This window comes from Rattus norvegicus, chromosome 5, assembly GCF_021556685.1.
Source record: "Rattus norvegicus strain SHRSP/BbbUtx chromosome 5, alternate assembly SHRSP_T2T, whole genome shotgun sequence".
In the NCBI taxonomy this organism is placed as follows: domain Eukaryota; kingdom Metazoa; phylum Chordata; class Mammalia; order Rodentia; family Muridae; genus Rattus; species Rattus norvegicus.
Window position 1 is genome coordinate 14785966 of NC_141538.1, and position 14423 is coordinate 14800388.

The window sequence follows — 14423 nt, forward strand, 5'->3', positions numbered from 1 at the left end:
CTTAGACAAGTCGCATTTTATTCTGGAATGAGTGGAGGACCAGGCTTGAAACAGAGTCCAGAAATCAGAAAGTCTTCCCCAAATTTTTGAAACATTTTGTTGTTGTTGTTTGCATATACAGAAGCAAAAAAAAAAAAAAAAAAACCAACTAGTCTAGAGCCTGACATAGTTGATATCCAAGGAATCATAGTAATTGTTCTTCCTCACTGGACTCCTGCAATCTCCAAATTCTCATGTACTCTTACTATTATTGAAGATTATTCTATGTTAAATCCAGAAATTACTACAAATTCCACAAGGGCAGAGATAATGTCTTGTTACCTTCAAATCATGAATCGTATCTGACATATAGGATATTCTCAGTAAATGCCTGGTGAATAGATGAATAAAGATTCAGGCCCATATTTTGTGATAATTATAGGATGAAGAGGTATCAGGCAATCTAATTAAACAAACATTTATCAATCTCTTATTATATAAAATCTCTGATCTAAGCTTAAGAAATTGAATAAATAAGCTGTGACCTGAGCTCTCAAGATAACTTCAGCGAGCCTGGGAGATGGCTCAGCGACCTTCTCTCGAGTGCCTTCTACCTAGTCTAATGGCCTTTCTTCATCAAACTGACTGTAGGCACGCCTGTGGGCATTTTCTTGATTAGTAAGTGACGTTGTGAGGGGGCGGTTCCGCTCCTAGGCAGGTGGGCCTGGGCTGTAGCCAAGCACGGAGAATCAAGCCAGTGAGCAGCACTTCTCCATGGCCTTCGCTTCAGTTCTCCTCCAGTGGCCTGCCCTTGCTTGAGTTCCTGCTTTGGCTTCCTTCAGTGGACTATGACCTGGGATAGATAAGACAAAAAATACCTTTGGTTTCCCATAAGTTGTTTTTGGTAAATGTTTTATCATAGCAATAGTAAGTAAACTCAGGTCATATGACAACATGTTGAAGCAACAGAACCAAACTCCAGGGCTCTGATTCTAGTTACGACAGGCATGAAGATCCTTGTGCCATTGACCTCAGAGGCTAACCACAGCAAAGCATTCTTTAGGGAGGACTTGTATCCAGTTGAAGAGAATACATATTGTTTGCCCGGTTTCTTCTTGTATGTATATTCTTAAGGTAGAAAATCACTTGGCTTTTACTGATGCTATCTCCAGTTCAACTATTTGTCATTTTCTAGCTTTAGAGATTAAGAAGACCATGGTCAATGAACTGAAGTATCATCTTAATTGTTTTAAGAAGGGCTTGTGAAGCTCTCTGCTATTTCCAGATTCTGGTAATTCAGTAACAGCTGGCAGACCTGAGGGTGGACGACAACATTAAAGCATTGGGATGTGGGGATGTGGCCTCATGGGTAATCTGCTTGCCTGGCATGCATAACACTCTGGATTTGGCCTCAGGTGACATGCAAATGATGTATGGTGGTGAGTAGCTGTCATTCTATAATTCGGGATGTAGAAGTTGAAGAATCAGAAGTTAAAGATCATCCTTGGGGGTTGAGGCTCACCTAGGTTATGTAAGAACCTGTCTCAAAAATATTAAACACTAGGCACATTCTTATTAAACAGCTTGGATACAGGTGCCAAGTGTGGTGAGCTTTATGGTTCTTTGGGTGTCCTGGATGCCCGATACTTCAAAGAACATTCCAGAGATGGTGTGACTTACTGGCAATTTCAAGCTAAGCCTCAAACTCTATATTTTGCTCTCTTCCTTCTCTCCTTTCTCTTCTCTACTTTTCTCCTTTTTTAATTAAGATACTATAAGACTATACTTACAGGGACCATTTCTATAGTTCAGTACATTAAGGGCTTTTGTTATGAAGTGGTGAGACATTTTGCAGAAAGCTCTAGTTTCCATAAGTCAATGACATAAATCTTGAAATTGAGAGGTAGATGGGGAGAGGGGACAGAATAAAAGAGAATTAAAAGTTCTATGACATCATTTTTATCCTGACTGAACAACTGTAAAAGGATTTTTTTTTTAGAATTACATTTCTTTTTTAAGATTTATTTATTTATTACATATAAGTACACTGTAGCTGCCTTCAGACACACCAGAAGAGGGCACCAGATCCCATTACAGACGGTCGTGAGCCACCATGTGGTTGCTGGGACTTGAACTCAGGACCTCTGGAAGAGCAGTCAGTGCTCTTAACCGCTGAGCCATCTCTCCAGCCCGTAAAAGGATTTTTTTAAGAAAATCAAGACTATTTGGTTATGAATGGGGCTGGAGAGACAGTCCAATGGTCATGAGCACAGGATAGTCCTCCTCAGGCTTTCTCTAGATGATACTTAGTTGCCCTAAGTTCTTAATTTAAATTGTGGCTTAAGCCATTCTTTCCACTCTCAAAGCCATTAAAGAAGATTTTTCCAGGAGCTGAAAGGATGGTCCAGCAATTAAGAACACTGGGTTCAGGCTGGAGAGATGGCTCAGTGGTCAAGAGCACTGACTGCTCTTCCAGGGTTCCTGAGTTCACTTCCCAGCAACCACATGGTGGCTCACAACCATCTGTAATGAGGTCTGATGCCCTCTTCTGGTGTGTCTGAAGACAGCTACAGTGTGCTCAATGCCTACATGGTGCTCACAACCATCTGTAACCACGAATCCAGAGTATCTAATGCCTTCTTCTGGCTTATGTGGGCACCACATACACACACACACATGCAGATAAAACATTCACACACATAAAATAAATAAATCTTTTTTAAAATTTTAAAGATGAGCCTGACATGGTGGTACACATCTTTAAACCCAGCCCTTAGGAAGCAGAGGCCCTGTGAGTTCAAAGCCAGCCTGCTCTACAAAGTGAGTCCAGGATAGCCAGGGCTACACAGAGAAAACCTGTCTCAAAACCACACACAAAATTTCTTTTTGAAGAATATTTGCTAATGGAACTGGTATTAGACCTTATTAATTGCTGCTAGTTTTTCTGATATGTTATTACGTTATATAAGAAAATATTCATATTTTATGAAGGTTTTTTAAAAAAATGTATGTATGTATGTATGTATGTATGTATGTATGTATGTATGTATGTATCTGTTTGTGGGTATGTGCAGAAAAGTTGCAGGTGCCCTAGAAACCAGAAGAGGGCATTGAGTCCCCTGGAGCTGGAATTAAAGGTGGTTCTGAGCTGCCAGATGTAGGTTCTAGAAACCAAACTCAGGTCCCCTGAAAGAGCAATGGGTATCCTTAACTACTGAGCGACCTCGAAAGCCCCAGAAAATGTTTATATTTTAGGGATGAATGATTAATACACCAAAGGACAAAATCCCACATCTCGAAGGTGTTCTGACATAGTTCAGCAAAGGAAGAAGACGAGGGCAGGCAGATGAAAACATCAACATAACGAATAATCTGATTGTTCAGAATAAAAATGGTTAAGATAATTCTTTTCTTTTGCGATAGGGTCTTCCTACATAGCCAGGCTGGCTTACTTCCCTGCGTTTCCAGGTCCTGGGATAACCCATGTGCCTCGCCACACCTGACTTACAGAGGTTGTCACTTGGTACTTACAACTTCCTAAAGTTGTCCTGAGTTGGACACTTGCTTCTATCCAGACAAAGTCACTTTCCACCTACTAGCTACAGTTATACTGAAAAACAGAAACCCCTGTCACTGAGGTCATGTGGATGTCTGTGTTCTGTAAAGGACAAGGAAGCTACTTTGGCAGTATTATTGATGACTGCAGACTTACAGTTAAGAGGGACATAGAAGGCTTCTATGACAACACTAAACCCCCAAAGTAACAGCCTAACAATTTCGATAGGGATGCTGAAGTGAATCTCTCCACAATGGAAGGCTTCTGGTGGAGGGAGGGGAATGTCGGGGAGAAGGACTCAGTTTTGCTTTGTTTTTTGTTTTGTTTTGTGTTGTTTTTTGCCACCACGCCGACTTTACTGAATCCAGTGTAGATTCACAGGTCTGTGAAGACAACATTTGCGTGTGTGTAGTGTAAAGGGTCGAGGCCTCAGTATGATGGGAGAAGCCAGATGTGGACTGGAGCATGGGACAGGACTAGAATCTAGAATGTTGTGTCCTCTGAGAAAAGACTTGAGCGACTGCCACAGAGGTGGTGGAGACAACAGTGATGCAGACGATGACCATAAGGATGTGACGATCGGGGAGCTGACGTTCTGGTACTTTCCAGTAGGGGCATAGGCCTGGGCTCCAGTCACATCATCTACCTTCTTCCTGTCCTTGAATTCCACAGTGAAGCCCAGGCAGCAGCCATTCAAGAATAGTGAGTTGGACAGGGACCAGACCACCTGGTCAGGCACAGAGACCTCTCTGGGTATGTTGATCATGGTGGTTCTCACAATAGCTGAGTTGTGGGGTTCCTCCCGCTTAGTCGTCCCTTACTCCTCTTTGATTATCTCATAGTTTGGAGAAAGTCTGGCACTGGTGGTCAAGAAGGCTTAGGAATTGTGGCTTATGGTGTTGACTCTAGAACAAGGAGCTCAGTTATCTTTCAGGACTGGCCACTGGGGGTTGGACCATGCTCCAGTGAGTATAGGGGCACCACAAATTGTACTTGTGTTTCTTCTCTGATCAGAGTTATGATGTGAAATTCCCAAATAACTAAAAATATTATGTTGAAAAACAAAACACAAACCTTTTGTTTTATTCTCTGCTTAAAATCTTTCAAAGGATTCTTGTTCCTGAAATGTAACCAGAAGTTCCTGTGGGAGCTGGCTGTCTCAGCTATCTCCCTCAATCAGCCTGCCCTTGCTGGCTTCTTTCAGATCTTCGGGGCCAAGGTCTGTATGAGCCCCTGACCTTCCCTGAGATGGTCATGGGACACCCTCCTCTACCCATTGTTTTCTCTGCTCTACGATCCAGTAACGTTTATCCACAATTTTTAGAACTTGTTCTTTTGTTTCATGACTGTTTTTTCCACTTCTGAAATCTCCGTGTGTATTCTATTTACTACAGTACAGACACCAGCACTTCATTTTACGGAGTCACTAAGAAATGTGTTTTTCTAAACTTCAATCTTGTGTCACAGAAGTACACTTGAAGTGTAAGCGTAAAAGTGTTAGGAAGAGGGAATTTGGTGAATGCTATCTAAAAGGTTGGCTCAAACTTGAGAAGAAACAGGGCTGAGGAAAAATAAGGGGCAGCTGAATGAAGCATCGGAGGGCAGTAAGTGGTAATTAGACTCCTAAGTGAATTATTAGAAACAGGGACACCAGGCAACCACAGTGGTTCTCTGTGTGTCTCATTTCATTGATTTCTAGGTCTGTGATGCCCCATCTGCTCAGTCAGTGCCTGAGCTGCAGCTGAGTTCTCTGACGTGCAGGGAAGGAAGCACAGCCCCTCACTAATGGGCTGAGTCAGGGGACAGGAGGCACATGAAGGGCATGGGCTCTCCCTTGCAGCTGGAGGGCCAGAGTTGAAGGAGACACACACAAGTGTACCACTGCACAAACAGAGAGAGTCGAACACCACGTTCTAGAAACAAGAATAGGCAAACACACAACATTCTAGTAAGAGAGTTAACAAACTGGAGCCTATAAACTTATGCGGAATTGCATAATCATATTTAGTTTCAAAACTCACCACTGGTAGTGGCTATTCCTGGTTGTCAACTTGACTATATCTGAATGAACTACAATCCAGAATTGGTTTTAATTCTGATCTGGAGACTTGGAGATACACGTTTCTGACTTGGATCTTGGTATGGAGATCTTGAGGCAAAGTGGCTAAGGATCCCAGGAGCTTGAGGCAAGGAAATCTCTGAGTTCCAGGTCACATGGGACACAGCAAGTCCCAGACCCAGGTGTGGTGGTACACAATTTTAATCTGGGACACAGCTTCTGCTGGAGATTTACATAAGGACATTGGAAGAAGGAAGATCTCTCTTTTTCACCTGCCTGCCTCGTGAGACTAAGCCACTGCTAGGTCCTTGGACTTCCATTCACAGCTGCTGCTGATTATTGTTGGGGGGTTGGACTACAGACTGTAAGTCATCAACCAATTCTCTTACTGTCCGTAGTCCTGAGACTCTAGAGAACCCTAAGACACCACTACATAGCATTTATGGAGAGGGTACTAGAACTCATTTAAAGAGTTAGAGAGTAACATTAATTTCCAGGCTCTATGGAACACTTTGAAAAGCACCACACACAATCTCCACCAGCAATTCAACACTGACAGGTCTAATGAGAGGGAGCTCAGACAATGAAAGCATGGAAGAGTGCTGTCCTTGACAAAGGAAAATAAATACGGGATGACAGAGACGACTGAGGAGGGGATAGATGGAGGGAGGGAAGTGGGGGGAGAAAGAAATCAGAATTGAGAGACGTTCTACACAAGTAACTGTCTGGCACAATAAGAATGTCAGCATTGTGTTGTCCATTGTGGTACACACACACACACACACACACACACACACACACACACACACACACACACACATCCTAAGCACTTGGAGAACAAGACGAGAGGATTGCCAGTCCAAGGCCAACCTGAGCTACACAGCGAAACTCTGTCTCAGAACCACCAGCAGCACAAGGCCAAAGAAGATAAAGGCTGAGAAGCTGACTCCTCAGAATTTAGAAGATTAAACACACAGATCACGAAACAATGCCCAATCCAGGATCTTCTGTAGCCATGAAATAGACATGTTATTAGGACAATTGGTGATCTTGTAGACTAGTCTTTTATAAACATCGGCTTCCAGGATTTTAAAAATTGGTCTATGGTTATGGAGAAAATGTCATTGTTTTAAATAAGGACTGGGGTACTAGGGGGTGGGAATCCTTATGCCTGTAAATAAGGTAGTTCAGAAAAGGTCTGTACATGTAGTACAGAGATAAAGACAAAATAAACAGGAGAAACTAACCTCAGGGAAACCATAGTGGGCAAAAGAAAAAATTTCATTATATTCCTTCAATTTTTCTTTAAAAATTTTAATATGCATGTATGTGAGTGTGTGTGTGTGTGTGTGTGTGTGTGTGTGTGTGTACTTCCTCCCCCACCCCCCAACACCACCCAAGAGCACACTATGGAGTGAGAGAACTACTTCCTGGTGTCTCCTTGTCTCCTTTCACCTGCTTTCCTGGGCAGGGTCTGCCTCGAGGCTGCCATGCTGGGCTTTGTATGCAGGCTAGCTGGCCCTGAGCTTTCTTCCTCCCTCCCTCACCAGGTGCAGGGAAGCTAGATTTACAGATATGCACCATGTTATCTTTTTTACCAAGATTCTGGGGACTGAACCACGTCGTCAGGTTTGTACAGAGAGAACCTGTAGTCATTGAACCAGTTCTTTGGCCCCTCTTCCAATTTCTCTAAAACTTTGAGATGGAATGAAAAGAAATGTATATATGTCAATATGCGTCAAAAAATTTAAAGTTACTGCATTCAAAGGTCTCAGTTTTGCATAAGTAGGTATTTTATTATCCCTTGTATGTTTTAAATAGTTTATAATTTAAAAGGAAAAATTTAATCTTGCCATTAAATCTAGGCTTTGTTCTTAAAGGGAATGCCCTGAGTCAGAATTGCTGAGCGGTTGTCACCCCACAGAAGGTCACCTGTAGGTAGGACAAAGTGCCCTCTGGGCTGCATTCCTAAGGCTTTAAGCATACAGGATGTGCTGAAGTGACCTGTCCAGTTCAGCAGCTCTGGCCTGACATCTTATCTGTAAACAGTAGGGGCTCTGTTTTTCTCTTTATGTTACAGGATACAAAGGTAAAAACACTTAAAAAAAAAAAAAAAACCTTTTAAACCTGTTTACTCCGTCAGTTCCTGTGCATTTGCCAGTCCAGTCAACATTTATACATCACACTGTAGCTGAAGCACTGTACTGATATAGACAGGTTATCAAAATAAATAAAAGGGGCCTTTGAGGTGGCTTAGCAGGTAAAAACATTTGCCCAGCAACCTGCCGGCCCGAGTCTAACCTCCAGAACCTGTGGTGGCAAGTCAGAACCAGGTCTTGAAAGTTGTCCTCTGACTTTCACATGTGCACTGTGGTACAAACATGCCTTCACACCATACACACACACACACACACACACACACACACACACACACACACACACACACACACACACATTGAGTAAGCAATCAAATAAAGACACCGTGAGCTCTTACTCCAAATCCACAACCCAGGATAAGGGCCTGGAACATGGAATCCAAAACCAAAAGTGAAGTCCAAGAGGAGTCAACTCGTTCCATGTTACATACCTCGTGACTAAGAAAGACAAGATTTGCCGTCTTTCTGACTCCAAGCCTTCTGCACATCACAGGGCAGAATTTCACAGACCAGCTGCTTTTGGGGTGAGTCATGCTGGAGAGAGACATAAGTCAAAAGCCACCCTCTGAGGAGCTACTCAAGGTGAGAGCAGAAACTCCAAAATCACCACGGGGAAGGTTTCACCCCTAAGTCATTGTTACTTCCTGAGATTCTGGGATTAGAAGGGTGGCATAGCTAGTCTTTATAGAGAGTCTCCTTCAATCTTCTGGCAGAAGATGGCTAAAAAGCCCTTTAAACAGTTTTGTGCTCCCCCAACCCACATGAGACAAACTGATATTCCAGTAATACTTTTAGTATATAAAAGAAGACAAGAACATCTGCAAAAACCCCCAACCAACATTTCAAACAGTTAGGTTTGCTGATCTGCCACACATTTTCCTGTATGTTAAACCCCCTGAGGTGTTCCAGAGAGCACACCTGCCCTGCCCTGGGAGGGGATTCCAGAAAGCACGTGGTTCCATAGAACTGTCTGAGCACTTCTGCCCTGCCATATATATATGCCTAGTTTGGTCTTGAACTCATGATCCTCCTGCCTCAGCCTCTCAGGTGTCAGAATTATGGTTATGTACTGCTGCTTCCTCTCTGATTAGTATTTTGCTGTTTCCTGGTTAGGAAACTTTGAGTATTTACCAAGAGTCCTAGAAAGTAATCTAATGAGTCACTCCACTCTTCAATATATAATCTCCCTGGTTGTAGTTTCCTTGTCTGTATAAAAAGAAATAAAAGCCTATCATTCCAGCACTTGGGAGACAGAGGTAGGAAAATCAGAAGGCCAGCCTCAGTTACATAAGTTCAAGGCCATCCTGGTCTTTGTGACATCTTATCTCAAAACAACAAAAACAGGTGCCTCTTTTAATCCTAGCACTCAGCAGGCAGAGGCAGGCAGATCTCTGAGTTTGAGGCCATCCTGGTCTACAGAGTTGCAGGACAGCCAGGGCTACACAAAGAAAACCAAACCAAATTAAACTCTAAACACCAGAAACCTTAAATCAAACCAATTCAAAGAGCAATGGGCACACAAATGCAAACAACAAACAAATAAACAAAACCCTGAACTTATGAAGATCAGTGGGGAAAGCACACAGGTCTCTGATACACAGTGGGTACTCAGAAGCGGTTCTCTTCTCCACCTCTCCACACGTATCTAACAATAATGATCGTATGACGACCCATCCTCAGCACATGGCCGATGATGTTCTAAGCACTACCCAGGATCTCCCTAATTTAGTCCTCACTGCAACCCTCAGAATGAGCACCTTTATTTTATAAATGAAAATACCGAAACACAAGTTTACTGGAGTTCAATCAGGCACTAAACAACCGAGCCAGGACTTATTCTAGGCTCAGAACCAGCGTTTGTAACCAATTCTGCAGTCGGAGGCAACCCTCCACACTTGCTGTATACATCCTTCTGGTCCTTCTCCCCAAACAAGGAAACATCTGTGAAGGTAGATTCCTGTAGGGGAAGGAACAGCCAAACACAGTCATTTTTATTTTTTATTCTTTATTTTTGGCTGTTGATATTGTTGTTTGCTGCATAATATTTTTAAATTTTCAATATCAAGCTATTGAAATTAGAACCTCGAGAGGACTTATTAAATCTGCACTCTATCTTTTTTTTTTTTTTTTTTGGTTCTTTTTTTCGGAGCTGGGGACCGAACCCAGGGCCTTGCGCTTCCTAGGTAAGCGCTCTACCACTGAGCTAAATCCCCAGCCCCAAATCTGCACTCTATCTATACAAACAAATATGTAGGCTGCTTGTGCAATCTCCACACCTTTGTGGATGATGTCTATTAAGGCTTATAAAACATAAACAATTGAAAGTTTATGAATAACTTGCTATAACTAAAATGACATAAACACATATACATAAAGCAAATAGAGAAATTGGTGAGTGAGTTATATATCATATGCTTTTAAGTATGAATTTTTTTTAACATACCAGTCCCAAAAAATGTGTTTTAAATTGCTATTCTATGCCAAGGAGGATACAAATGCTTGCTCTCTTATTCTCAAGATAGAAATACCAATTTAAGCATCCTTTCTACAAAAACAATATAAAAATGTAACCTTTTAAGCTGTCTAGGAAATTTTACCCTAAAATTCTACTTTCTTAAAGGTTTCTTTTGAAGAACTGACAATGTAGAAAATAAACATAAATCATAGCAGAACTACAGAAGCAATTCTGGTGATAACCAATTCTTTGTACTGTATTTAATCCCAGCACTTGGGAGGCACAGGTAGAGGCAGGCAGAGTCCAGGTCAGCCTGGTCTGTAGAGCTAGTTCCAGGACAGTCAAGGCTAAACCAAGAAACCCTGTGTCTGTAGGGAGGAACTTGCATAAAAGAGGGAGTTATAATTTTAACGGCAGTATGTTGCTTGGAAACAGCACTTTATTAGTAGTGAATGTTTTCCCATTATTAGGTAGTGTTTTAGAACATGTGATTGAGAGCAGGTATGGGCTAATTACAGTAACCCTGACTCGTAAGTTGTTTAACCGCCTCCGTCACTGCCTTCTTTGGATGTTTCTCATCTGTAAGCAGAGATCTTGCTTATCTATCAGTCAGGGTCACTGTAGACTTAGGACAATACAAGCAAAGCACTCACCCCTTCCTCAGGAGCACTCAGCAGTTTTCCTATTGCGTGCGTTTAATGGCTGAACAGTGTCTCTTAGGGGAAATACCCAGACTCATTTAATCAGGCCCAAACCTGTCACCTACTTTCACTATTGGCAACACAAGCGAGAGGAACATTTCCCACACAGTTCCATTTATTATTTAGGATTAAATCCTTCTAGGATGATCACTGAAAACTTCTGACACATCAGAACTACCTATCAATATCTATTTACTAAGTTAAATATTCTCATGTTGCTTTAAATATCTATTCAATTCTGGCCCATACTGGATTTTTTTTCTTTAAGAAAGATCTATGCTAACTTTTAAGGCAAAACCCTGCCCTGCTTTGCACATTTCCTTTTGTGCATCTCAGAGTTTTTTCTTTTGTTATACTCTTTAAAGTATGAGAATGGCTCAAAAAGAAAAAGGTGAAATAGATTTTTTTTTATTTTTTTATTTTTTTATTTTTTTCGGAGCTGGGGACCGAACCCAGGGCCTTGCGCTTCCTAGGCAAGCGCTCTACCACTGAGCTAAATCCCCAACCCCTAGATTTTTTTTAAAAAGTTAAATCTCTTCTTCATACTATCTACAATACAATTCATGTGGATTAAAACGTTAGTGGGACAGGTTTCTGTGTAATTTATAAGAGAGTATGAGCCAGCATAAACTGGATTTTAAAGGCTACTGATAAAAGTGGAAGCCATGAGCAGGGTGCCATTTGTACTTGGTTTTCCAAATGTGTGCTTCTGACATGGTTTAAAGTGGTTCAGTGGCTAAAGCTAGGGAAAATGCTACTTATCAATCATGCCAAGAGGATGGCTTCAGAAACCAATACCACGATTGCCTCTCCCTCTCAGCAATCCAAGATCGCCATACAATATACACTCTACACAATGGAAACCCAGCAGAGTATCTAAAGGACATGGCCCAAAGCATATTGTGTGTGTGTGTGTGTGGGGGTGCACAGAGATTCTCTGCATTCTCTAAGTACCCTAAACCAGGCCAGTAATCTTTATCTTTATCTTCCTTCCCCACCCTTCGGACAGTCAGGAGCAGCCACCACACCTGGTTTCTTAAAGGAGACACATGACAGACTCCTGTCTTCAGACATTCTGGAGCCACCACTTGTCCTCTGCGAAATGAAGTCATTAGCACGGGAGGTTTGGAGAAGAACTACCATGGAAAACAAGTCAAACTAACTGCATTCCTTACTTTTGGTTGCTGTGATAAAATGCTATTATTAAAGGTAACCATGGAAGAAAGAGTTTATTTTGGCTGGGGGAGGTGTGTGTGTGTGTGTGTGTGTGTGTGTGTGTGTGTGTGTGTGTAAAAGTCCATCATGACATGACAAGGGGCAGCGTGGACATAGCAGCAGGAGTAAGGAGCTGAGAGATCACGTCTTCAGCCATTAATACAAAGCAGAGAGAGCAAACTGGAAGTGTGTGGTAGGTAGCTATTAACTTTCAAAACCTGCCCCCAGTGACTTGCTCCAGCAAGGGTACACCAACAACTGGGGACCTACTGTTCCACTGTCTAAACCTACTGGGGACATTTCTCATTCAAACCACCACACTGATTTTGTCTGACTTGACTAGAGAATCTTTCCTTCACTTTGATGCTACTCACCTCCACATGAGTCACGGTGTACACCCTAAAACATACTTGAGTAGGACAGCGCAGTTCTTTGTAGGAAGTGCTATTGTCCCTGCATTGTAATCTTATTGATTGAGGCTCCATTTGAAAGACTTTCTGACATGCCCTATTGAGACTCAGTGCTGATGTTGTAAATACTCCACATTAACTTGTTGCTTGCCACTGCCTCCAGAAGATTGCTTTGGACTTAATTTTTGGTATATCATCATTTTGATATACTCACACGTTAAAAAATACAAAATGATTTACATTAGTAACCAACAGTTTTAAAACGTATTTTGAATTATACTCTTGCTCTTATCCATTAAAATATCTCTTATGCAAAAATAGATACAAAAAATCATGAAGTACACTTTGTTATGATCTTAAGTGTCGCAAAATTAGAACGAGGTATACGTTTAAGAAACAGAGCTAATGGGGCTGGGGATTTAGCTCAGTGGTTAGAGTGCTTATCTAGGAAGCGCAAGGCCCTGGGTTCGGTCCCCAGCTCCGAAAAAAAGAACCAAAAAAAAAAAAAAAAGGGCTGGAGGGATGGCTCAGTGGTTAAGAGCACTGGCTGCTCTTCCAGAGGTCCTGAGTTCAATTCCCAGTAACCACATGGTGGCTCACAACCATCTGTAATGGGATCTGATGCCCTCTTCTGGTGTGTCTGAAGATAGTTACAGTGTACTCATATACATAAAATAAATCTTTAAAAAAAAAAAAAGAAACAGAGCTAATGAGAGAGAAGGAAAAAGGAAGGGAATTGGAAGGAGAGGAGTAGAGACTAAGACCTTCGAGGAAAATGCAAGGTTATTAGAGTTAAACTATAGCTGTTAAGTGACCTTGTAAACCTTATTTTCTTTCCTAACAAAAGTATATATTGTGTACCATGTAAAATGGGGGGGGGGGAGGAGAGAGAGAGAGAGAGAGAGAGAGAGAGAGAGAGAGAGAGAGAAGAGGAAACGAAATACAAGTGCAGTCACAAGCAGCCCTGGGGCACTGGTTACTTAGACTGGCTATTTAAATTAATATTAATTTGAACTGTAAAATGTTAGGTTTTATGCCCCTTAAGATTCAACCTCAATCCAGGCACAATGGTGCATGCCTTTAACCCCAGCAATTGGGAGGCAGAGGCAGACAGACCTCATAAGTTCTATGCCAGACTTGTCCACAGAGTGAATTACAAGTCAGTTATGATTACATAGTGGCAGCCTGTCTTAGGAGGGAAAGAGATTCAACTTCAGGCACATGTTGTATCTGTAATCAGAACCCACAAGGTGGTGGTGGGAAGACTGAGTTTGAGGCCAGCCTGAGCTAGGGGTCAAGAATGATAGCCTGTGCTACATAGAGAGACCCTGTCTAGCAAAACAAAATATGACAAAAACAAAGCAAAGACAAAGCCTATGGAGCACATAGTGTGTGCCTATGGAGCACATAGTGTGTGCCTATGGAGCACATAGTGTGTGCCTATGGAGCACATAGTGTGTGCCTATGGAGCACATAGTGTGTGCCTATGGAGCTAGTAATCGCAGCAAGCCCAGAGGCATACACAGGAGAACAGAAATTTCAAGGGTCTATCTGGGCTTCAGAGCGAGTTCCAGACCAGCTTAAGCAACTTGGACCTTGTCTCAAAACAAATAGTAAAAAGAAACCTAAGGTTCAGTCGTACAGTTCATTTCTAGCTTCCATGAAGTTCAATCTTCAACATTTCAGATAAAAAGACAGGTTTGGAACTTCTTTACATTTCTTTATGCATGCACATGTGCAGCATACATGTGGAGGTCAGAGAATAACTTACGGGGCTCTGCTCTCGCCTACACCATGTGAACACCAGGGATCAAACTCAACCTTGCCAGTGAGGGTCTTTACCCACAGCACAATCTTTCCAGCCCAGATCCATTTGTATCTTAAAGGTGTGT

At 42.0% G+C, this 14423-nt stretch overlaps 1 long non-coding RNA gene and 1 pseudogene across 1 annotated transcript in view; both read right to left on the minus strand.

Annotated features, from left to right (window-relative positions):
- Positions 1-14423, minus strand: part of LOC148005639 (uncharacterized) — a 17005-nt gene continuing 2582 nt past the window's right edge. Inside the window, exon 2 of the long non-coding RNA XR_015620623.1 lies at positions 1-832. This is a non-coding gene — a long non-coding RNA (uncharacterized LOC148005639). The remainder of the gene's footprint in view (positions 833-14423) is intronic.
- LOC148005640 (interferon-induced transmembrane protein 2 pseudogene) lies at positions 4012-6855 on the minus strand (annotated as a pseudogene).